Below are 23,754 nucleotides of genomic sequence, written 5' to 3'. Positions count from 1 at the left end.
TTCGTTGACTTAAGTATAACTTTAAGTACACTAGTTCCATACCTGGAGTGGGACGTGATCAAAAATCTATATGGGAGTGACCATTTCCCAATTGTCTTAAAATTAGCAAAAGGCAATAAGTGTTCCCCACAACTGCCACGTCGGATGGTCGACTGTGCTGACTGCAAACGATGCAGAGAGCTGACACATTTGACCTGGGAAGACATCTGTACTCTCTCAATCGATGATAGAGTATCATATTTGACGGCATTTATAACTGATGCTGCATCAATGTGCATCCCTCAAACGAATGGATCACCCTCTAAACGGCATATTCCTTGGTGAAATGAGCAGTGTAAGGAAGCCCACAAAAATCAACATAAGGCTTGGAGTCACCTTCGCGACTACCCAACTACCGAGAACTTGATCAGCTTCAAGAAAATAAAATCAGAAGGTAGAAGAACACGCCGCCTTGCCAACAGGGAAAGCTAGCAAAAATACATCTCTAGTATTAATTCTTATACAGGCGAAAGAAAAGCCTGGACCACGGTAAATAAAATAAAAGGCCGCGAAACTCATCCTCTACCATTAGTGAATACACAAGGAGACACACTCATTGACCAAGCCGACTCTCCAGGGGTACATTTTGAAAGGATTTCTAGCTCATCTCACTATTCAGGTACATTTCTGAGATACCGGTGGTGATGATGATATGTGGTTTTTAATGGTGCAAGGGCCAGTTACGAGCAAAGAGCGCCATGACTAATGGTAATTTAAAGGATTTGTTCTCAATGGCATGGACAGTGAATTTATTATGGTAGGTGTGACATGGCTGTATAAGGGCCTAAAAACTTTCGCTGTAAATGACGTAAATATATGGCTAGTAAAATAATGACACTGATTAGTTATGGACGTGAGCGATGGCAGTTGTGTTTTGATAAAAAAACATACGAAATGAGACAACTGTTACACAAAGCGTCAAGACGTCCCTCGAATACAAGGGCTGGTAATCACGTGTTAAAATTTCCTGGCCAAATTATTTTCAGAATGTCGGTTTCGGCTAAGAAATCTAAGACTACTTACAGTTTAAAAAGCGTTTCATCACTGAGAAAAAAATCCAGGTTGAAGTGGTATATTTTGTCGATATGCAGAAGGGAAATACTTTTTCCTCTCTTTTTCTATTGCAGAGCACTGGATAATAACATGAAGGACTGTCAGGCTATCGCTGCACCTACTACAAGTAGGAGGATCCCCGCCAGTCAAGAGGTAGGAGTGAGTACTGTAAGTGTGTCCCATTTTTAATCTGCAAAGAAGCACTTCCTTGTAGCGTGCTGTTTTCTCACTTATCCAATTCCGTAGTTTTGGTTTTATGATGTGTAACTTCTTCAATATTTGTGTATCCCACTCTGCTTGCCAATGTTTCCTCAATTTACGGCGCAGAAAGGGCTTTAGATCTGTGGCAGGAATAGGGATATTTCCATCTGTGTCACTAAAACTCACTGACGTAGCGTTTTCGTGAGCAGCTACGTTGCCTTTTATACCTTTATGGCCAGGTACCCAGCATAGGATAATCGTTTGGTTGGACATATATGCGGAGCACAACAATCTATACAGCTCATTCAAAACGGGATTCTTATGCTTTCGTAAGCTAATTAGGGCTCTCACGACACTTAATGAGTCTGCAATGACAACAGCCTTAGCGACATTTCTGCGCCTTATGTTTTTAATAGCCGAAAGTATAGCGTATGCTTCTGCCGTAAAGGTGCTGGTGCGTGGGTTTAGTGGCCCAGATGTTGAAAATGAGGGTCCGAGAGTTGCGTCAGCAACACCAGCAGGAGACTTCGAAGCATCTGTGTAATATTCGTAAAAGGAGTACTTCTCTTTAAGTTCAAGAAAATGTGATGGTATGAGAGCCTCAGGTGCTTGTTTGGATATTTCTAAGAATGAAATGTCACATTTGATAGTCTGCCACTCCCAAGGCGGTGGAAGCCACGTAGGAACATTAGGATATTGTGTAAAAGAGGGACCCCTGTATTTTCTGACAGTGCTTCCAGCCGGAGCGACAGAGGAGGCCTAGGGGCCGGGCGGTTACGAAACAGCCTAGCAGTGGACAAGTCGCATATAGTAGAATGACAAGGATGTTTAACATCTAAGCTAACTTTCAGGGCGTAGGAGAAAGTTAAATATGTCCTTCGGTAGTGCAATGACCATTCGTTTGATTCGACGGGGAGGCTTTGCACAGGGCTAGTCCTAAAGGCGCCTGTAGCAAGGCGGATAACTAAGTGGTGAATAGGACCTAACATTTTCAAAGCACTAGGTGCACTATTGCTCCGTAGTCAAGCCGTGTTAATATTGGACTTTTGTAAAGTTTTAAAAGGCACCGTCTGTCACTTCCCGAAGCTGTACGTGACAAGAGCTCCAGGAGATTCATAGTCTTGAGGCACTTTGATTTCAGATACTTCAGGTGTGGTACAAAAGTCAGCTTACTGTCTAAAAGGATTCCTAGAAATTTGTGTTCATGGCTCACAGACAGCCGTTCTCCATTTAGATCTATTGCGGGGTCCGCAAGTATACCTCTCTTGTTAGAAAATAGGACGCATGTACTTTTTGTAGGTTTAGTTTGAAACCGTTTTGGTCCGTCCACTTAAATAATTTATTCATGCAAAGCTGTACTTGTCGCTCGCACATACTTAGGTTAAATGATTTGAAAGCTATCTGGATGTCATCCACATATACGGAATAAAACATGGTATGTGGTATGGCAGTCTGGATCGCGTTCATTTTGACAATAAAAAGAGTGCAGCTCAGCGCACCACCTTGTGGAACACCCGCCTCTTGCGTAAATGGACGAGACAGAACGTTACCAACTCTAACACGGAACGTCCGATTGCAGAAGTAACTCTGAATGACTTTCAGTAAGTTGCTTCGAACTCCCATATCAGACAGGTCACGGAGGATTCCGAAGCGCCAGGTTGTGTCGTATGCCTTTTCCATATCTAAAAATACTGACAGGAAAAACTGTTTGTGGACAAAGGCATCACGTATATTTGTCTCGATGCGGACAAGGTGACCTGTTGTGGATCTACCCTCCCTAAATCCGCACTGAAAGGGATCGACTATCTCGTTGCTTTCAAGAAAATGGATGAGGTGACGGTTAATCATCTTCTCAAATAATTTGCATCAACTTGTCAGCGCTATAGGCCTATAACTGTCGCGTGAGGAAGGGGCCTTGCCCTCTTTGAGAATGGGGATTACGATTGCTTCTTTCCGGGCAAACGGAATGTAGACTGCGGAGAACATAGAATTGAAGAGTGACAGTAGTGTTTCTTCCGTTTCAGGGTGTAGGTATCTGATCATCTCATACATTATTCTGTCACTTGCTGGGGCGAACTTGTTGCAACAGTTCAGTGAGGTCTGGAACTCAGCCATTCCAAATGGACTACTGTATACTTCATTGGATGAGCTGTTACGGCCCAAATTCATCTCTTCTGCTAGTCGCTGGTATTTTAGAAATGTATCTGTGTAATGAGATGTACTGGAAATGTGCTCAAAATGTGATCCTATACAATCTGCCTGATCCTCAAGTACTTCTGTATTTAATAAAGGTAAGGGATGAGTTTCACGGCCTTTTGTTTTGTTCACCCCGTTCCAGGCTTTTTGGTCGTCTGTATATAAATTCATGCTTAGTATGCAGTTTTTCCAACTTTCGCGTTTAGCGCGGCGGCGCGTTCTTCTACCTTGCGACTCGATCGTCTTGAAATTCATCAGATTCTCCGCGGTTGGAGAGTTATGGAGGAGGTTCCAAGCCTTGTTTTGCTTTTTCCTGGCTTCCTTACACTCCTCATTCCACCATGGAATACGTCGTTTCGAGGGCGACCCATTTATTTGGGGAATGCATAGTTACGCAGCATCAATAATGAGCGCTCTTATATATGCTACTGCATCGTCTAAGCTCAGTTCAGAGATATCATTCTAGCGCAGCTGTGTTAGTTCGCGAAACTTTGTCCAGTCGGCTGAGTCAACTTTCCATCGAGGAAGATGTGCATGACACTCACTTTGTTTTTTAAGGTTTAGAACGATGGGGAAGTGATCACTTCCATAAGGGTTATTAATGACATCCCACTCCAGATATGGCACAATTGTACTAGACGCTATGCTTAGATCTATTGAAGAAAATATTTTGTGTGTAGAGATGTAAAATGTTGGCTTTTCCTTGTTCAGCGAGTAGGAACTTGAAGAGAATAGGATGTTTTCTACAAGCCGTCCTCTCGCATCACAGCGAGAGTCGCCCCAGAGTGGGCTATGCGCGTTTAGATCACCGACGACTATGTGAGGGTTAGGCAGCTCATCAATAAAGCTTTGAAATGTTGTGCTTGAGAGTTGATAACTTAGGGGGATGTATACGGACGTGATAGTAGCTTGCTTAGTGAATAGCACTGCTTGGATAGCAACTGACTCAAGAGGAGTTCGGAGTTGCAGTTGCCGACAAGCAATGCCTCTGTCTACTATTATTGCTACCCCGCCGGACGATGCAACAGCATCATCTTGGTCCTGCCGGAAAATAGCGTATTGCCTAAGAAAGTTTGTTTGCCTATATTTAAGATGTGTCTCCTGAACACACAGCACCTTTGGAGTGTATTTGTGTAAAAGTTCTTTGATATCTCCGAGTTTCTGGGTCAGACCTCTCACATTCCAGTGTAATATTTGTGTATCCATGTTGTTTGTGTTTATGTGCTGTGTGTCAAGAGGAGTCAAGTTAGAGAAATGAATTATGGAGCCATTTCAGGCCCCGTGATTATGGCACGGGTTTTGCCTTGTTTGGATCGGTCGCGAGACTCGCGCCGCTCCCGAGGCACTGGATGCGCCTTCTGGCTCGGGGTTGTGTCCATCGACTCTTGGGAGCCGCCGCACTTCCGCTCACACAAGCGGGGTGTTTTCACCTTAGGCCATGCCTCGAAAAGCAGGGCCTTGGAGGCCACCAACCCAGAGGTCGATGCACCCTCCTTCAGAAATAGAGAAGCAGAGCCGGCTGCTGTCGCCTGGGGGGCTGGTGGCTCGGCCGCGGCCACATTCTTTGTGGTCCGGGCCGAAGCCGGAGTCTGTTGCGTCGTTGCCCCCTCACGCGCCGCAGCAGCATACCCTGCGGTATGAAGAAAGGAAATGCGCTTTCGCGCTTCCAGGAAGGAAATGTTTTCTTTTACTTTGAGGGTACTTATTTCGTTTTCTTTTTGCCATGTAGGGCAAGCTCTAGAGAAAGCTGCATGTCCACTGCCACATTTGGGACAGTGGAGCGCGCCATTACAATTATCTGAAAGGTGATCTAGGACACCGCACGTTGCGCAGGTTTTTCGGCCGGGGCAACCTTGTGAGCCGTGGCCATACCTCTGGCACTTGAAACATCTCCGAGGTTTCGGGATGTATGGTCGGACTCGAACTTTAGTATAGCCTGTTTCTAATGTTTCTTGCAGCACACTGGACGCAAATGTAACGATCAGATATTTTGTTGGAATTTCTTTGTTTTCTCGTTTGATTAAAGTTATCTTTACTATGGTGACGTTCTATTCCTTCCGATCTTCTAGAAGTTCTTCCTCGCTGAGATATAGCAGGGCGTCGTCGGAAATTACTCCTTTGCTTGTAATTATGGATCCATGTGGTGTCACTGTTACGTTTATATTACCGAAGGAGACCAGATTTGGGAGCTTGTCATGCTGTTGTTTATCATGGACCTCAAGCAGGAGCTCACCGCTAGCCATTTTTGACTTTGTAGCCTGGGCCAACAGAGTCAGTGAGACATTTCGCAACCGTGAATGGCGAAATCATTCTAACTGTCTTTTCAGGATTTTCACTATGAATAACGTGAAATCGTGCGAGCGATTGCTTAGGTTGACATTAAAACAGCAACTTTTCTTCGGTGCGTCCTCTTTTATTAAGAGGCTGATCGGACAGACGGGGGAAGGATGATAAATCCATACATGTTTATTTAATTTCGGCAGCCATGCGAGCCGCCCACCATCGAGCCCAACAAGGGGATGGTGCAAGACCCGAAGGAAACGCAGACGCCAGCTGTACATAGCCGCTATAACCTAATATATAAGACCCAAGGTTGGATAAACTACACCAGGGTAACCCTTGCTACCAGGAAATACGGAAGTAATAAGAAGTGAAAAGAAGACAGAAAAGATAAAAAAGCTGAGAGAGAAAGACGAAGATGGAGAGAAGGACAGGAAAAGGCGACTGCAGATTTCCCCCGGGTGGGTCAGTCCGGGGGTGCCGTCTACGTGAAGCAGAGGCCAAAGAGGTGTGTCGCCTCCGCCGGGGTGCCTTAAATGTCTGAACACATGGCATCGGCTCCACCCCCAGGACACTCTTTTCCCCGGACACGGCTAAGCCGCGCGTGGCTACACGCGGGAGGGTCCAACCCTCGTGTGCTCGGGTACGTGGTGTCGCAACACACCAAACGCCTGCTGATGCAGACGCCCCTGCGGGGTCTGAGATACCGGCAACATGCGGAACGACGGTCTCTGGGTCGGAAAGGAAATAGCAACCAACCTTACAACCGCCCATTCAGCGTGGCGGAATTTCAGGCTGCTCTCAATGGCTGTAACAAATCCGCTTCAGGAAGTGACAGAATATTGTATATAATGACCAAACACCTACACCCTGAAACCCACAAAACACTACTGTCACTCTTTAACTCTGTGTTCTCTGCCGGCTACATTCCATCCACCTGGTAGGAAGCAATAATTGTTCCAATACTAAAATACGGCAAGGACCCAACTTCAGTCAACAGCTATAGGCCTATAGCGTTGACAAGTTTCTTATGTAAACTCTTTGAAAAAATGGTTAACCGGCGTCTCCTTCATTTTCTTGAAAGTAACAAGCTATTAGATCCCCTAAAGTGTGTATTCAGGGAAGGTAGATCCACAACTGATCACCTTGTCCGCATCGTGGCGAATATTCGCGATGCTTTTGTGCATAAGCAGTTCTTTTTGTCAGTATTTGTTGACATGGAGAAGGCTTACGACATCACGTGGCGGTTCCGAATTCTCCGTGACCTGGCCGAAATGGTAGTCCGAAGTAATTTGCTGAATGTCATCCAAAGTTACCTGTCTAACCGCACGTTCCGCGTCAAAGTTGGTAATGTGCTATCGCGCCTATTTACACAGTAAAGAGGTGTAACACAAGGTGGCGTGCTTAGCTGCACTCTATTCGTTATAAAAATGAACTCACTTTATACTATAATACCACGTACAATGTTTTATTCTGTGTATGTAGAGGACGTACAAATAGGTTTTAAATCATGTAGTCTTTCCATCTGCGAGCGACATGTACAGCTTGGGCTAAACAAATTTTCAATGTGGGCTGACAAGAACGGGTTTAAATTAAACCCGCAAAAGAGCACGTGTGTTCTCTTCTCGAGCAAGACAGGTATATTACCTGAACCAGCTATTTACCTTAATCGACACCGGCTCCCTGTGAGCCATGAACATAAATTTTTGGGCCTCATATTAGACACTAAATTAACATTTATCCCCCACCTAAAATAGCTGAAGGCGAAGTGCATGAAGACAATGAAGCTTCTGAATCTCTTGTCCCGTACATCCTGGGGAAGTGATAGAAGATGCCTTTTGAGCCTGTATAAAAGTCTGATAAGGTCACGCCTTGACTATGGTGCTATAGTGTATAGCTCTGCTACGCCTACTGCCTTGAAGATGTTAGATTCGATTCACCACTTGGGTATCCGTCTTGCTACAGGTGCCTTCAGGACTAGTCCTGTAGAGGGCCTGTGCGTTGAATGCAACGAATGGTCTCTTCATCTACAAAGTGCATATCTATCTTTCTCTTACGCCTTGAAAGTTAAATCAGATATTCAGCATCCATGTCATTTTGCAATTAGGGACTTGTCCACTGCCAGGCTATTCCGTAACCGCCCAGCCATCAGGCCTCCTCTGTCCCTCCGAGTGGAAGCACTGTCAGAAGAAACAGACGTCCCTTTTCTAGAAAATATCCCAATCACTCCTACTCGGTTCCCACCGCCTTGGGAGTGGCAAACTATCCAATGTGACATATCTTTCTTAGAAATATCGAAACGAGTGGCTGAGGCTCACATACATTCACATTTTCGTGAACTAAAAGAGAAGTATTCTTGTGCTGAATTTTACACGGATGCTTTGAAGTCTGCTGATGGTGTTGCTTACGTAGCTCTTGGACCATCATTTTCAATATCTGGGACACTAAACGCATACACCAGCATATTTACAGCGGAAGCATACGCTATAGGCACGATGTGAGTGCTAGGCGGCGCCCTGTCTTTCCGACCCCTAGCGCCATCTGACGAATAGTTGCGCGAATGCGGTAGGATTACTCATGGCGTCAGCAGCTCGCGCTGCGTGTTTGACGCCCTGTCAAACGTTAGCAATAGCGCGAAACAGCGTGCCCATATTACTTTTAACGGGGTTTCGGGAATTACAAGATCTTGACAGGTTTTTTCGCGAAAAGAATTTAAAGAACGGAAGTCGTCTGTCTATTCGAAGTGGGGCACGTCTACGACGTGAGGAAAGTGTTGAACTCGCACTGATCGGAAGGGAGTGCTAGGTGTATTCCGCAAACGAAAAATAACGCACCAGCGAGATGCGTGAAGCTCAGCGTAAGTTACTTCGTTATCTACGGTGCGGACGCATGAAATTATAGGTGACATTGATTCTTGAAGATCGGCGACAGCAGAAAAATCCTAGCGGGGAGCTGCGATTGCCTAGCTGGCATCCCAGGGAAGTGCAAGGACGCCGCGGTAGTTTCCCTGTACATACAGGACGGCAAATGCTAATCCAAAACATCTCATCCAAGAACGTGGGGCGTACGAACGACTCGTAAGACCTACCCGAGGTATTCTAACGTTGCTCTCCCCAAACACAAACAAAGGTGAGGAACTTACCAGTTGTGTTAGGCTACGTTGGGAAAATATTTTCGCCCAATTTACTGAAAGTGCGGTACTTTTATGTTGCGATTTTTCAGTGCGTGCAAAGGAGGTTCTAATAAACCATGTCGTCAAAAATTTTGGTGATCTCAATTGCCTCTTAGTTGATATGCTGGGCGCAGAAGGGTGTACGCCAGCTGAGCCAGCTGCAGCACCTCCTCAAATCTCTCAGCAAGCCCTAGCGCTGTTTGAATGGGAGAGGATTCGGAAAGAGTTCCACAGCTTTACTGCGGTACAGTGTGGAAACAAACTACTTTGTTTGCTGCATATCCTGGTACGCATTGCAGGTGTTCCGTTGCTGCCATCATTGCTGTAAAAGCAAAGAATTCAGCGTTTACGCACTTGGCATAACGCCAGAACATAAAACAGCTTATGCCATTGGACGAGCGCTATCTAGTGTTGGCGCCGTTCTGCTTCATACGGTCGGCTTGGAAACCTGTAAAACTTTGTTCCTCGTGAGTTGGTGTACGTGCTGTTGCAGCCCACGACGCAACAGCTCGGGTTGCACTTCAGCATTGTTCAGAAAAGGCAACACATGCGCGCAAAACAGTCCACAGACAGGCTTTCGGAACGCACGTGGGCCGGTCGTATACTGCCGGTTCCGCGCTCGCCGCCGCGAGGGGCGCCCTAGGAGGCGCGGGAACTACGTTGGCAACCTGCCTATACTCTCGGCTATTAAACACATCAGGCTCACAAACACAAGGGCCTGGAGGCATGTGCTATATGAAACAGCTATCACAGTGGTATCCTCTGAAGAGAGGAGCCACTACGAACAGAGGAAGCGCTACGAATGCATGGGACTAATAATATGTAAGACCACATCTCTGAGGAAACCTAGGACTATGTCTGTATTAAAAAGTTGTTCTGGACCGAGGAACATTACAGGATGAAGAGGAATTTGCTGCCTGTATGCTAAGAAAAAAATGTCTCATTCTCTCAGATTTAGCTTCCCGACACTCCAGGAGAACGTGGAGCAAGGTCAGCCTCTCCCCACATGTACCACAGATTGGAGGATCATTTCCGGTAAGTAAAAAGGTGCCAAATGAGTGTCCTACTCTGAGACGACAGAATAGGACATCTGCTCGGCGTGATTTTGTTGCAGAGGGCAACAATCCTAACTGTGGCTTTACCAGGTGGAGCTTATTATTCGTTTCCGTGTCCCACATGTGTTCCAGTGGGCTCGCAGCTTCCTTCGCAAGAAAGGCCTCAGATCTGTGACACGCACCTCAGCGGTAGGGTTAGCGGCTCGCGATGCGATCGACGTGGCCATCTCGTCCGCCAGAACGTTACCTTCGATTCCCCTATGGCCAGGTACCCGGCATATTATGATATGCTGGTTAGATGAGTACGCTTTACACAAGACGGAATAGAGTTCATTAAATACGGGATTTTATGATTTTAGATCACTGCTTTTGCAAGTTTTGATTTTCTTATATACTATACTATACAGAAGACAGTAATACGTACGCCTCGGCATTAAAGATACTTGTTTCCAGATGCAGTACACCGGATTCTGATAAGGATGGACCGACAGCAGCATGGGACACCCCCGGCATTTGACGTCTAAGCGTCTGTGTAGAACTCTGGGCAGGAGTACTTGTGCTGTAGTTCTAGAAAATGCATTCGGATTTGTTTTGTTACTTCTAAAAAGGATATGTCACACTCTACGACCTGCGATTCCCAAAGTGGTAACGACTTGGTTGGATGCATTATGTGAAGCTCGAGGAGTGGGACATGTATTTCATGACTAAGCTCCCTAACACGAAGCGAGAAAGGCTGTCTTATAGGGGGTCGATTATGGAAAAGTGTAGTACACGTCATATCGTTAACAGTGTTAAAGGTTGGATGTTGATGATTGGAGTGGATTTTCAGGAAATATGTAAGGCTGATGTAGGTTCTCTGTAGATGGAGAGACCATTCATTTGATTCCGCATATAAGCTTTCAATTGGGCTAGCTCTGAAAGCGCCAGTGGCTAACCGGATGCCTAGATGGTGAACAGGATCTAGCATCTTTAGCGCGCTCGGGGCGCCAGAGTTATATACTACAGGACCACAGTCCAATCGAGACTGAATTAGGCTCTTGCATAGGTTCATTAAACACTTCCTGTCCCTACCCCATGTAGTCTGGGATAGAAGTTTCATTAGGTTCATTGTTTTTAGACATTTCTCTTTCAGATGTCTTATGTGTGGAATGCAAGTGAGTCTGTAGTCAAGTATATTACCTAGGAATTTGTGCTCTTTGTTGATAGGTATTCGTTGTCCACACAGATCTAAGGAAGGATCGAGAACCAGGCCTCTCTTTCTTGTAAAAAGAACAGAAGAGCTTTTGTGGGGGTTGATTTTAAACTCAGTTTTGTCTGCCCACTTGGAAATCTTGTTCAAGCCCTGCTGCACCTGTCTCTCGCATACTGCGAGATTACAGGATTTGAAGCCAATTTGAATGTCGTCCACGCAGACAGAATAAAAAATGGCAGGTGGTAGCGAAGCACGAAGTGCGTTCATCTTCACGATGAAGAGCGTACAGCTCAGCACGCCTTCCTGTGGTACGCCTGTTTCGTGGGTGAACGGTCACGATAATACGTTGCCGATTTTCACGTGGAAGATGCGGTTCAAAAATAGCTTTCAAATATTTTCAGCATATTGCCAGAGATGCCCATTTCCAACAAGTCTCGCAAGATGCCGTAGCGCCATGTTGTGTCATATGCCTTCTCCATGTAAAGGAATATTGATAAGAAAAACTGCTTATGTACAAATGCGTCCCGAATATATCCTTCAATGCGTACAAGGTGATCTCTTGTCGACCGGACTTCTCTGAAGAAACAGTGATAGGGATCAAGTATATTGTTGAGTTCAAAGAAATGTATGAGTCTGCGATTAATCATTTTTTTCAAAAAGCTTACACAGGCAGCTTGTAAGAGCTATCAGGCGATAGCTTGCCGCCATGGATGGGTCTGTCCCCTGCTTCAAAACAGGGACCACAATTGCTTCTTTCCATGGAGTTGGAAAGTATCCTGCAGCCCAAACGATGTTGAAAAGTGTGAGTAGTGTAACTTGGGTGTCATTGTGTAGGTTTTTTATCATTTCATACATGATTCTGGCAGAACCCGGTGCGGAGCTCTTGGATGAGCTCAAGGCATCACTGAACTCGGCAATACTAAAAGGACAGTTGTATGGTTCATTCTGTCGACCTATTCTGATGAAAGGCTTACATTATTCTATTTGTTTGTATTTGAGAAAGGATTGTGAATAATTTGTTGGACTTGACACGCTCTCAAAGGGCTCCCCATGTGAGTCTGCCTGATCTTGCAGTGTATCGCCCTGTGTATTTACCAGAGGGAGTGAATATGTTTGTCGCCCTCTAATTCTATTTACCCTGTTCCAGACTTTCGCCTCATCTTTAAACGAGTTAATACTCAATAAAAAACTCCTGCCAACTTTCTCTTCTCGCCTGCCGGCGGGTTCTCCTGCCTTGAGATTTTACTATGTTAAAGTTGACAAAATTCTCTGCAGTGGGCGAAGCGCGATGCAACCCCCACGCTTTGTTCTGATTCATACGTGCGATTCTACATTCTTCGTTCCACCACGGGACACGCCGTTTGCCTGCCGAGCTACTTCACGTATGCATTTGAGAGCGGCATCTATTATGAAGGCTGTAAAATACTCCACAGCAGCATCAGTTGTTAACGAGGACATGTCATCCCATGATATACTAGTTAGGGTTCGGAATTTCTCCAAGTCAGCTGTGTCGATCTTCCACCTAGAAGGCTTTGGGGAATATTCGTTTTCTTTAAGTGTTCTTAATAGTATGGGGTAGTGGTCGCTTCTGAAAGGATTCTTCGTAACTTCCCAGTCGAGTTCACGCAGTATAGACGGGGAAGCTATGCTGAGATCAATTGAAGAAAAGGTTTTGTTTGCAAGAGAGTAATATGTGGGTTTCTTCTTATTTAGAAGGCATGTAGCAGAAGAAAAAAGGAACTCTTCAACCAGACGGCTTCGCGCATCTATACAAGAGTCGCCCCACAGGGAGCTGTGCGCATTGAAATCGCCAAGAACAACATAAGGTTCAGGCAATTCATCTATAAAGGACTGAAATTCAAGTTTGTTTAATTTGTAATGTATGGGGTATGTAAAGCGAGCAAATGAGGATGAGTATATTTAGAAGAACAGCTCGAACTGCCACAGCTTCAAGGTGCGTTTGTAGCTGTAAGCGCTGACACGAAATGCTTTTATGGATAATAATGGCAACACCGCCTGATGATACAACAGCATCATGGTGATCTTTGCGAAACGTGACATACGGTCGGAGAAAGTTTGTATGTTGTGGTTTTAGGTGCGTTTACTGTAAACGCAGGACTTTTGGATTGTGTTTTTGGATGAGCTCCCGCACATCATCAAGGTTTCCAAGAAGACGTCTGACGTTTCATTGTATTATTTGTGTATCCATATTGGAAGTCAATAGGTGCTGTGTGTACAGAAACAGATGTGTTAATAGAGATTTCAGAGATTAGATTACAGAGCTCTTTCGAGGCCCTGTAATCGGGGTTTTGCCCTTTCTGGAGCGTTCGATGAAGTTTTGCCGCTCCTTAGGCGCTTGGCGCGCCATGGGGATAGGTGTAGTGTCCATTGCCTCTTGTGAGGCGCCGGACACGTGCTCTTGCGAGCGAGAAGTTACCAGGGAGAGTCCTGCCTTAGAGGGCAAGACCCCTGCACCATCAGCCCGGAGGTCGATGGGGCTACCTGGGGGATTTGGCTGCGCGGGCTGTTGCCAGCGCTGGAAGGGGCCGGGGAGGTTGGGGCAGCATCGGCTGCGCCCACCTTCGGGGTCGATGGCCCCATTTGTTGAGTTGGCGGAGCAGCGCTAGCTGCAACCACCGTGGGGGCAGACGGCGTAACTGCCGACTCACTGCTTTTGGGTCGGACAGCCACCGGAGGCCGTTGTGACGCTGCCCCCTAACAACGCGCCACTTCGGCAAAGCTTTTCTTTGGCAGGTATGGTACCCGCCTGCGTGCCTCCTTGAACGATATGTTTTCCTTAACTTTGATTCTGCCGATTTCTTTCTTTTTTTCCAGGACGGGCATGACCGCGAGTATACGACGTGTTCCCTTTCACAGTTTACACAATGGAGAGTGTTCACGCAGGCTTCAGAAGTATGTTCGTGGGCACTACACGTCGCACAGGTTTGACGGCGTCGGCAGCTTTGCGAACTGTGGCCGAAAGGTTGACATTACAGACATCTGAGGGGATTTGGCACATATAACCTAACACGGAGCTTGATGTGCGCGGCCTCTACAGACTGGGGCAGATTACATGAACCGAAAGTCAATATAAGGTCTTTGGTCTTGATTTCTTTGCTGTCACGTCTGATCTTAATTTTTTTAACATTGATAACATTCTGGTCACTGAAGCCCGGCAAGAGTTCATCCTCAGTGAGCTCCAGCAAGTCATCGTCCGAGACAACACCGCGGCTTGTGTTCATCGTATGGTGCGGGGTTACGATTACTTGGGTTTCCCCAAATGATACTAGTTTTCTTAATTTCTCATAATGTTTATGATCGCGGAGTTCTTAGAGGAGATCACCGCTTGCCATCCTCGACGCCTTATAACCTGGACCAAAGACTTCAGTCAATGTCTTAGAAACAAGGAATAGTCAGATTGTTCGAACTGGTTTAGCTGGTTTTTCGGAGAGGATCACGTGAAAACGAGGGAACGATTCTTTTTGCCGACCAAAAAAGTGGAATACATCATCCGTTTGCCCTCTTTTCCCAGGGCTATCAGGAAGCGGAGGGAAAGAGGTTGCCACAAAGGGATTCAATTTTCGGCAATAACGCCAGCCACCCACCGTGCAGTCCTACAAGGGGACGCTATCACTATAACCAAATATGAGATAACCTAGGTTGGTTATTCACACAAGGTTAACCCTTGCTGCCTGGAAAACTTGAAGGGAGCGGGAGCTAGGAGAAGACAGGAAAGATGGAAAGTAAGAGAAAGGCGAAGGTTGGAGGGAGAGCGAGAGAGAGGAATAGGCAACTACCGATTTACCCCGGGTGGGTCAGTCCGGGGGCGCCGTCTACGTGATGCAGAGGCCAAATAGGTGTGTTGCCTCCGCCTGGGGGCTTAAAGGTCCGAACACCCGGCATCGGCTCAACCTCTAGGATCCCGATTTCCCCGGACAAGACTGAGCCGCGCATGGCTACACGCGGGAGGGGCCAACCCTCGTGTGCTCGGGTACGTGGTGTCGCAACACACCAAACGCCTGCTTACGCAGATGCCCCTACGGGGAAAGCATTAACCAGTACTATCATTATTTGCCGTATTGAGCCACACTACGTATAAACGTTGCGGCACAAAAAGAACCACTGATCCACTAGCCGGAATTTCATGCAATGACCTCGCGTTCAGCAGCGTAACACCTTCGCTGCTAAGCCACCGCGGCGGCTAAGTAATAAAATTGGTCAAACTTCATTAAAAATACAGGCTCAATGAGGAGTTGAAGATAAAGAATTAGCGACAATGTGCAGGTAGAACTCTGCTCTGTTCAAGACATCCTCAGCGTTTGAGATTTGTGTGTGTCTACGATGATACGGGCCTGGCTGGACGTTCCCAATGCTGTGGCGGAGCGGTAGCGATGGCGAGCCGGGGAGAGCCTGCGTTCACTCCCCTCGCCCTGTGTTTGTGAGCGAGCTTGCCACTTGGTTTGTCTGCCGATTCACGGATGGCATGGACTTCAATGACAACATATGACATATCATCAACAATTTGACATCCGTCATAATAAGGACTGCTAATCGCAGGAACCTCACCATCATCTCAAAAAGGTGGATGCACCCCAATTATACTTAAAGCTGTTTGAGGTAACAACGCAGGTCAGTAGCAATAAAACTAAGCTGCTGCACTTTCGGGTCTCGCAGGAAACGCGTAGTCGAGATTACACGACTATGTAATTCTATTCCAATGGGCAGCGTTGTGGAATACTCATGTGCCAAAGAGCAAACACATACAAACACATACATAACAACAAACATACATATAAACACATTACATAACAAACACACATACAAACACATACATAACAAACACATACATATAAACACATTACATAACAAACACACATACATAACAAACAAACAAACACATTAACCTACTCAACAGACACAGATGCCAGAACAATATGCCGCATAGATGCCACATATGCCACAACTGCCACCGCAGTTGGTTGAGAACCGGCTGAAAATCAGCAAACTGTACTGGCTCCTAGGCTTACCACTACAGTATAGCGAACTTCAACTACGCGTTAAAATCAAACTATACGTAGCTTTCAAGCAACAGGTTTCTACGTTGGGTGATCGGCGCCAGCAACCACTGTCAAGATTGATGTGCCCCCTCCTGTCCGTCTGAAAACGGTACGCGTACCCTGATTGGCCCAGTGTGTCGTGACAGCTGAGCCAACTCGGGCCATAATGCCCATCGGCTGTGAGCTGAATCGCAAGCGCACGCCCACCGCCTCCCACGACCGCAGCAAGAACATATTGTACATGCTTCGCCACGAGAATGGTGAATGCTGTGGGCGTCGAGGCGGTAATATACCGGGTGTTTCTTTTGATTTGGAACAATTCACAATACCCATTTTAGTGTAATTGCCAGTCTCTTATATTGTGACACGCTGACGAAGATGATGTTGTCAGCTTAGTCGGAAGACGACTCTGTGGACTTCGCGCGCTGTCTACCATCTTGTCAGCCACTATGATTATTATAAACATCAATTAAATATACGTCTAATTGTTTTTAACCCCGTAACGTTTTTGGTGGAGGTTGCGGGATCATTATCAAGAGAGATTTACGCAGAGGGCGCTGCTTGGCTGCATTTACAATGAAGCACAAAGCGAGGATGCTAAGGGCCCGTCGGCACCCACGCCCACTGTCATTCTAGCACAACCCCACGACCCAGGAACCTTTTCTGGCGCCGACGACACTGATGTTGAAGACTGGCTTCAGCTATATGAGTGGGTGAACTCCAGCAGCCACTCGGATCAGACCATCATGATCGCAAATTTGATATTTGACCTCACGGGCACGGCACGCGTCTGGTTTCAGACCCACGAGGAGGAACTTACCAGCTGAGCCATTTGTAAACAGAAGCTGAAAGATTTGTTTGGCAAGCCTGTTGGCCGTCAGCGGGCCGCCCAAAAAGACCTCGCTTTGCATGTCCAGACGTGCACTGAATCTTACCTCACGTACATACAGGACGTGCTCGCTCTGTGCCGTCAAGTGGATCCGAAGATGTCGGAACCTGATAAAGTTGCGCACGTCATGAAGGGCATAGCAGATGATGCCTTCCACTTCCTTGTTTTCAAGAATTCTTCCGCTGTGCGAGCCATTATTACCGAATGCCGGCGGTTTGAAGAAGCCAAGAGTCGCCGCATTGCCCAACTATTTCCCCGCCTTCTCAACACGGCTGCTACGTCTACCTGCGAAGGCCTCCGCAGTCCGCCCACGCCCGATCGCTCTGATGACGTCCTACATATCATCCGCCGTGAAATAGAAGCCACATCTCCTAACACAACCCGCCGCAGGGGCGTCTGCGTAAGCAGGCGTTTGGTGCGTTGCGACACCACGTACCCGAGCACACGAGGGTTGGACCCTTCCGCGTGTAGCCGTGCGCAGCTTAGCCGTGTCTGGGGAAATGGGGATCCTGGGGGTTGAGCCGATAATGGGCGTTTGGACCATTAAGGGCCGCCGGCCGAGGCAACACCTCTTCGGCCCCAGCTTCACATAGACGGCACCATGCAGACTGACCCACCTGGAGGAAATCAGCAGTCGCCTTTTCCTTTCCTCCTCTCCAACATTCGTCTTTCTCTCCCACTTTTCCCTTTTGCTTTCTTTTGCTTATTTCTTTTACCTTCCTATTTCCTGGCGGCAAGGGTTAACCTTGTGTAATATATCCAGTTTTGGGTACATATATACTAGGCTATAGTGGAAACGTACCACTGGCGTACGCAGAATAGAATTTTTCTTATCCTGTGACGTCCCCAGGCTGGGCTCCGAGGGGGGCGGCGGGCAGTCCTGCCGAACACAGTAATCCTACATATGGCTTCAAATTTCCCCATACTCCCTGATCGCTCCCCGAGGAGGGGGTGCACCGATGAAGCCTTCATTTTTCTGATGAAACCACAAGAAATATTTCCCAGATACCACGTAATACATAGTCAACATGAAACCCAAGACAGTCCGTACAATATCCCCATTCGTGGTTGCAAAGTGTCTGACAGAAGCAACCGGCTCTGGTTACAAAGTAACTAGCATGGGAATTGGCGACCTTCTTCTGGAAGCGCGTGGCAAGCTTCAATACAGAACACTGACTAAACTTGTTGCGCTTGGTGAAATTTCTGTCTCTGTGGGCCCCCACCGGTCAATGAACACTGTGTGTGGTGTCATTTCTGATGCCGACCTCCTTGAACTCATTGAAAACGATCTGTTGGATGGATGGCAAGACCAAAACGCTGTAAAGGTGCAACGAATTAAGTTAAGACGTGATGACAAGGAAATCCCAACAAAGCATGTAATAATAACGTTCGGGACAAGTGAACTGCCTGATTCGATAGAGAGCGGATATTGTAAACTTCGCGTGCGACCATACATCCCCAATGCGCGCTGATGCTTCAAGTGTCAGCGTTTTGAGCATGGATCTCAGAGCTGCCGAGGGCGTGCTACTTGTGTACAATGTGCATCTAAAGACCACACATCAGATAACTGTTCTTCCGCAACCCACTGCACTAACTGTGATGGAGACCACCCCGCCTATTCGAGATCGTGCCCGTCAGGGAAGAAAGAAGAAGAAATAATCGAACTGAAGGCCAAACTAAACATTTCTTTTCCAGAAGCGCGCAAGCGTTTTTCTGTCCACCACCAGTCGAATCCGTCGTTCGGTGATGTGACGTGCCGTGGGGCAGTGCCACATCTTCTGGCGGCCGCGCACGTCATACGGAGTGCGACGGCGGTTACGCCGTCAGCCCCCTGGCGGGAGCAGCCACTGCTCTTCCGCCCACTACCACGATGGGCCAGCAGGCCTCCGAGCCTGCTGGTTCCAGGGCTACTGCTCGTGCAGACAGGTCCGAAAAACCCCTGCGCGTGCCCGCTGGGCGGGCGTCGTTCCAGCGCCTCTGACGAGGCGATGGATGTAACAATGGCTTCTCAGGCGTCAGACGCCGAAGGAACGGCGTTGCTCCCTGGAGCGCGCCAAGAAAAAATAAATACCCCGCATGCAGGGGCCTTCAAAGGTCTCTGGACTGCGTTAGTTCGCGAAACTTCGTCCAGTCGGCTGAATAAACTTTCCATCGAGGAACACGTGCTGGACACTCACTTTGTTTTTTAAGGTTTAGGACGATGGGGAAGTGATCACTGCCATGAGCGTTATCAATGACATCCCACTGGAGATATGGCACAATTGTACTAGACGCTATGCTTAGGTCTATCGAAGAAAATGTTTTATGTGTAGAGCTGTAAAATGTTGGCTTTTTCTTGGTAAGCAAGCAGTAACTTGAAGTGAATAGGATGTTTTCTATAAGCCGTCCTCTCGCATCACAGCGTGGGTAGCCCCACATTGTGCTATGCCCGTTTAGATCACCGACGACTATGTAAGGGTGACGCAGCTCATCAATAAAGCTTTGAAATGTTGTGCTAGAGAGTTGATAACTTGGGGGGATGTATACGGACGTGATAGTAACTAGTTTATTGAATAGTACTGCTTGGATAGCAAGTGGCTCAAGGGCAGTTCGGAGTTGCAGTTGCCGACAAGCAACGCCTCTGTCTACAATTATTGCTACGACGCCGGACGATGCAACAGCATCATCTCGGTCCTTCCGGAAAAGCTTGCGTTTATGTGCTGTGTGTCAAGAGATATGAATTAGGTTGGCTTAAGGGACCTTTCGAGGCCCCTTGATGCGGGGTATTTCTTTTTTCTTGGCGCGCTCCAAGGGGCAACGCCGTTCCTTCGGCGTCTGAGACGCCGGAGAGGTTTTTGTTACATCCATCGCCTCGTCAGAGGCGCTGGATGACGCCCGCTCAGCGGGCACGCGCGGGAGTTTTTCGGGCCTGTCTGCACGAGCAATGGCCCTGGGACCGGCAGGCTCGGAGGTCTGCTGGCCGTTCGTGGTAGGGGGTGGTAGAGCCGTGGCTGCTCCCGCCAGGGGAGCTGATGGCGTAACCGCCGTCACACTCCGTGTGACTTGCGCGGCCGCCTGAACATGTAGCGCTGCCCCCCGGCGCGCCACATCGGTGTAGGGAGGACTGGACTGATTTTGGAGTGAGAAACGCTTACGTGCCTCTGGAAATGTTAGGTTGAGTTTTACTTTCAGTTCTATGATTTGTTTTTCTTTTTTCCACGAGGGGCACGATCGCGAGTAGGCGGGGCGATCTCCTTCACAGTTGGCGCAGTGGTTTGGTGAAGTTCAGATGTCAGAAGCGTGTTGAGAAGAGCCACACTTAGCACAAGTAGCACGTCCTCTGCAGGTTTGCGACCCATGCCCAAAACGCTGACACTTAAAGTATCGACGCGGATTTGGGATGTAGGGTCTAACACGTAGCTTGCCGGTGTTATAGCCGGTTTCTATTGTTTCAGGCAGGTTGCTGCTTCCGAAAGTAATGATTATGTGTTTGGTTGGTATTTGTTTGTCATCTCGCCTTAATGTTATTCTTTGTACTTTTACTACGTTCTGGTCTTGCCATCCTTCTAGTAGTTCGCTTTCACTCAGTTCGAGAAGGTCATCTTCTGAGACGACCCCGCGCACTGTGTTCATGGATCTGTGTGGGCCCACTGAGACTGCAATTTCCCCAAATGCTACAAGTTTCGAGAGTTTGTCATATTGCGCTTTGTCGCGAAGTTCGAGAAGAAGATCACCACTTCCCATCTTCGTTACTTTATAGCCTGGGCCAATTGCTTCAATGGGAGATTTCGCTACAACAAATGGTGAGATCATTCTGACTGGTTTCTTATCGTGCTGACTATGTACAACGTGGTAATTTGGAAAAGATTGTTTTGGCTGCATGAAGAAAGTGAATGTTTCATCGGTGCGCGCCCTCTTCGGGGAGCGATCAGGTAGCGGAGGAAAGTTATTTGCCATATAGAGCAGGCAAATTTGGCGGCGATGGTGGGCACCCACCACCGAGCCCAACAAGGGGACACTACAAGGTTGGAAGAATACCTGCAGACGCCAGCCATGCATCGCCGCTATAACCTAATATATATATTGACACGTGTACTTGTCTTTATCGGGCGACAAGTTTTGCCGCCGAACAAATGTTATCGCACAGCGCGGGACGCGCCTGCATGTATCCGAAGTTTCTGGAAAGTTATCGATGCTTCTACCCGCTGTCTGTTGTCGCCGAACGTTGTGTTATCTGATTTCATCGCTTGACACGAATGGTGTAGAACATTTTAGAAGGCATGCGGGTCCCAACGTTTAATCTGGAACATTCGATAATTGCTGTATAAAAGCCGACGCGCTTGACCCGCTGAGCAGATTTTCGACGATCGCCGACTGTGTTCGCCGCTTTCGTTGTGCTATAAGTGTAGCCTGTTTTGTGGGCACAGGTTCGCCCAATAAAAGCTAGTTTTGTATTCCACCGTACTGCTTCTTTCTTCGCCGTCACTACCCCGTGACATCTGGTGGAGGTGCTTTACGTCCATTTACCGGACGCCCCCGACAACCCGTAATACAAGCCCGGACCCCCAAGACAACACCAGCGCCGTCCCGGAACACCGAGCAAGCCGCCGTCTTCAACAGCTGCCCCCGGAGCACGGACTTCTACCTGAGAAGACCAAGAAGATTGTGGACAAGGCAACCCCAATGGCAGCCCCAGCATCCCCCATCGTGCTGCAGCAGCCCAGGGAACCTCCGACGTTCCGCGGATCAACATTCGAGGACCCGGAAACCTGGCTCGAAACGTATGAGAGGGTCGCTAAGTTTAACAGTTGGGACAGCGACGACAAGCTGCGGCATGTCTATTTCGCATTGGAAGACGCCGCCAGGACGTGGTTCGAGAATCGGGAAGCCACCGTAACGACGTGGGACCTTTTCAGAAGCGGCTTCTTGCACACGTTTACAAGCGTCGTGCGAAAAGAGCGAGCCCAAGCTCTACTAGAAACCAGAGTGCAGCTGCCAAACGAGACGATCGCAATCTTCACGGAGGAGATGGCCCGTCTTTTCCGGCACGCCGACCCGGAAATGTCGGAGGAGAAAAAAGTTCGCTTCCTGATGCGCGGCGTCAAGCAAGACCTTTTCGCCGGACTTATTCGTAACCCACCGAAGACTGTGGCTGAGTTTTCTGCAGAGGCATCGACGATCGAGAAAACTCTGGAGATGCGCACCCGGCAATATAACCGCCAGGGGCACACGCCGCAGTATGCCGTCCAAGGACTAGGTTCGGACGACCTTCAAGAGACCATCAGGGCCATTTTGCGCGAAGAACTGCGCAAGGTCCTGCCTTCATCGCAGCCTCAAGTGGCCTCTATCGCCGACATCGTGAAGGAAGAGGTGCACCGATCCCTTGGAGTTCCTGAGGTGCAACCAGAACCACCGCAGCCGGAAGCAATGACCTACGCCGCCGACGTCGCCCGCCGTCAAGGCCCCCCTGCGCGACCGCGCCAAGGTCCTGCAACACCGCAATTCCGTCGTCCACCGCCGCCGCCACCAGCGCGCTCACCCGTCGCCCAGCGCACCTATACGAGGAAGACGGACATTTGGCGAGCCCCCGACCACCGCCCGCTCTGCTATCACTGCGGAGAAGCTAGACATGACAGAGAAAAGATGGACATGAACCCGTGATAGCTTACGCTAGTTGGTCGTTGTCAAAAGCGGAAGGCAATTATTCTACAACCGAAAAGGAATGCCTCGCCATCGTTTGGGCTACAGCGAAATTTCGCCCTTACCTATATGGCAGGCCATTCAAAGTCGTCAGCGACCATCACGCCTTGTGTTGGCTAGCGAATTTAAAGGATCCCTCAGGACGGCTGGCACGGTGGAGCCTCAGACTACAAGAATACGACATCACCGTAACATACAAGTCGGGACGAAAACACTCAGACGCCGATTGCCTATCCCGCGCCCCCATTGACCCGCCGCCGCAAGATGACGAGGATGACGACGCCTTCCTTGGAATAATAAGCGCGGAAGACTTCGCCGAACAACAACGAGCGGACCCGGAACTTAAAGGCCTCGTGGAATATTTGGAAGGGCACACCGACGTTGTCCCCAGGGCATTTAAGCGCGGATTGTCTTCCTTCACGCTTCAAGACGGTCTACTCGTGAAGAAGAACTTCTCGCCAGTACGCGCCAATTACCTTCTTTTGTCCCGTCAGGACTTCGTCCAGAAGTATTGCATGCCCTACATGACGATCCGACCGCTGGACACCTCGGATTTTCCCGGATACAAGAAAAGTATTATTGGCCGCGCCTGACAGCCGACGTCGCCCGTTATGTCAGAACATGCCGAGACTGTCAGCGACGCAAGACACCGCCGACAAGGCCAGCCGGATTACTACAGCCAATCGCGCCTCCTTGCCGACCATTCCAGCAGATCGGGATGGACTTGCTGGGACCCTTTCCGACGTCAATAACCGGAAATAAGTGGATCGTCGTGGCGACGGACTACCTCACCCGCTTCGCTGACACAAAAGCACTGCCGAAAGGTAGCGCAGCCGCAGTGGCGAAATTCTTTGTCGAAAACATCCTGCTTCGACATGGCGCCCCAGAAGTCCTCATCACCGACCGAGGAACGGCCTTTACAGCGGAGCTCACCCAAGCCA

The 23,754-nt window shown here is 48.3% G+C and overlaps 1 pseudogene; it reads right to left on the bottom strand.

Moving 5' to 3' along the window:
- Positions 1-4,748: 4,748 nt before the first annotated feature.
- LOC139050170 (uncharacterized) overlaps positions 4,749-23,754 on the bottom strand; it is a 42,468-nt pseudogene continuing 23,462 nt past the window's right edge.

Source organism: Dermacentor albipictus, chromosome 9 (assembly GCF_038994185.2).
Source record: "Dermacentor albipictus isolate Rhodes 1998 colony chromosome 9, USDA_Dalb.pri_finalv2, whole genome shotgun sequence".
NCBI lineage: Eukaryota > Metazoa > Arthropoda > Arachnida > Ixodida > Ixodidae > Dermacentor > Dermacentor albipictus.
Note: the sequence above shows the minus strand (reverse complement) of the source record. Positions and strands in the feature narration are given on the sequence as shown.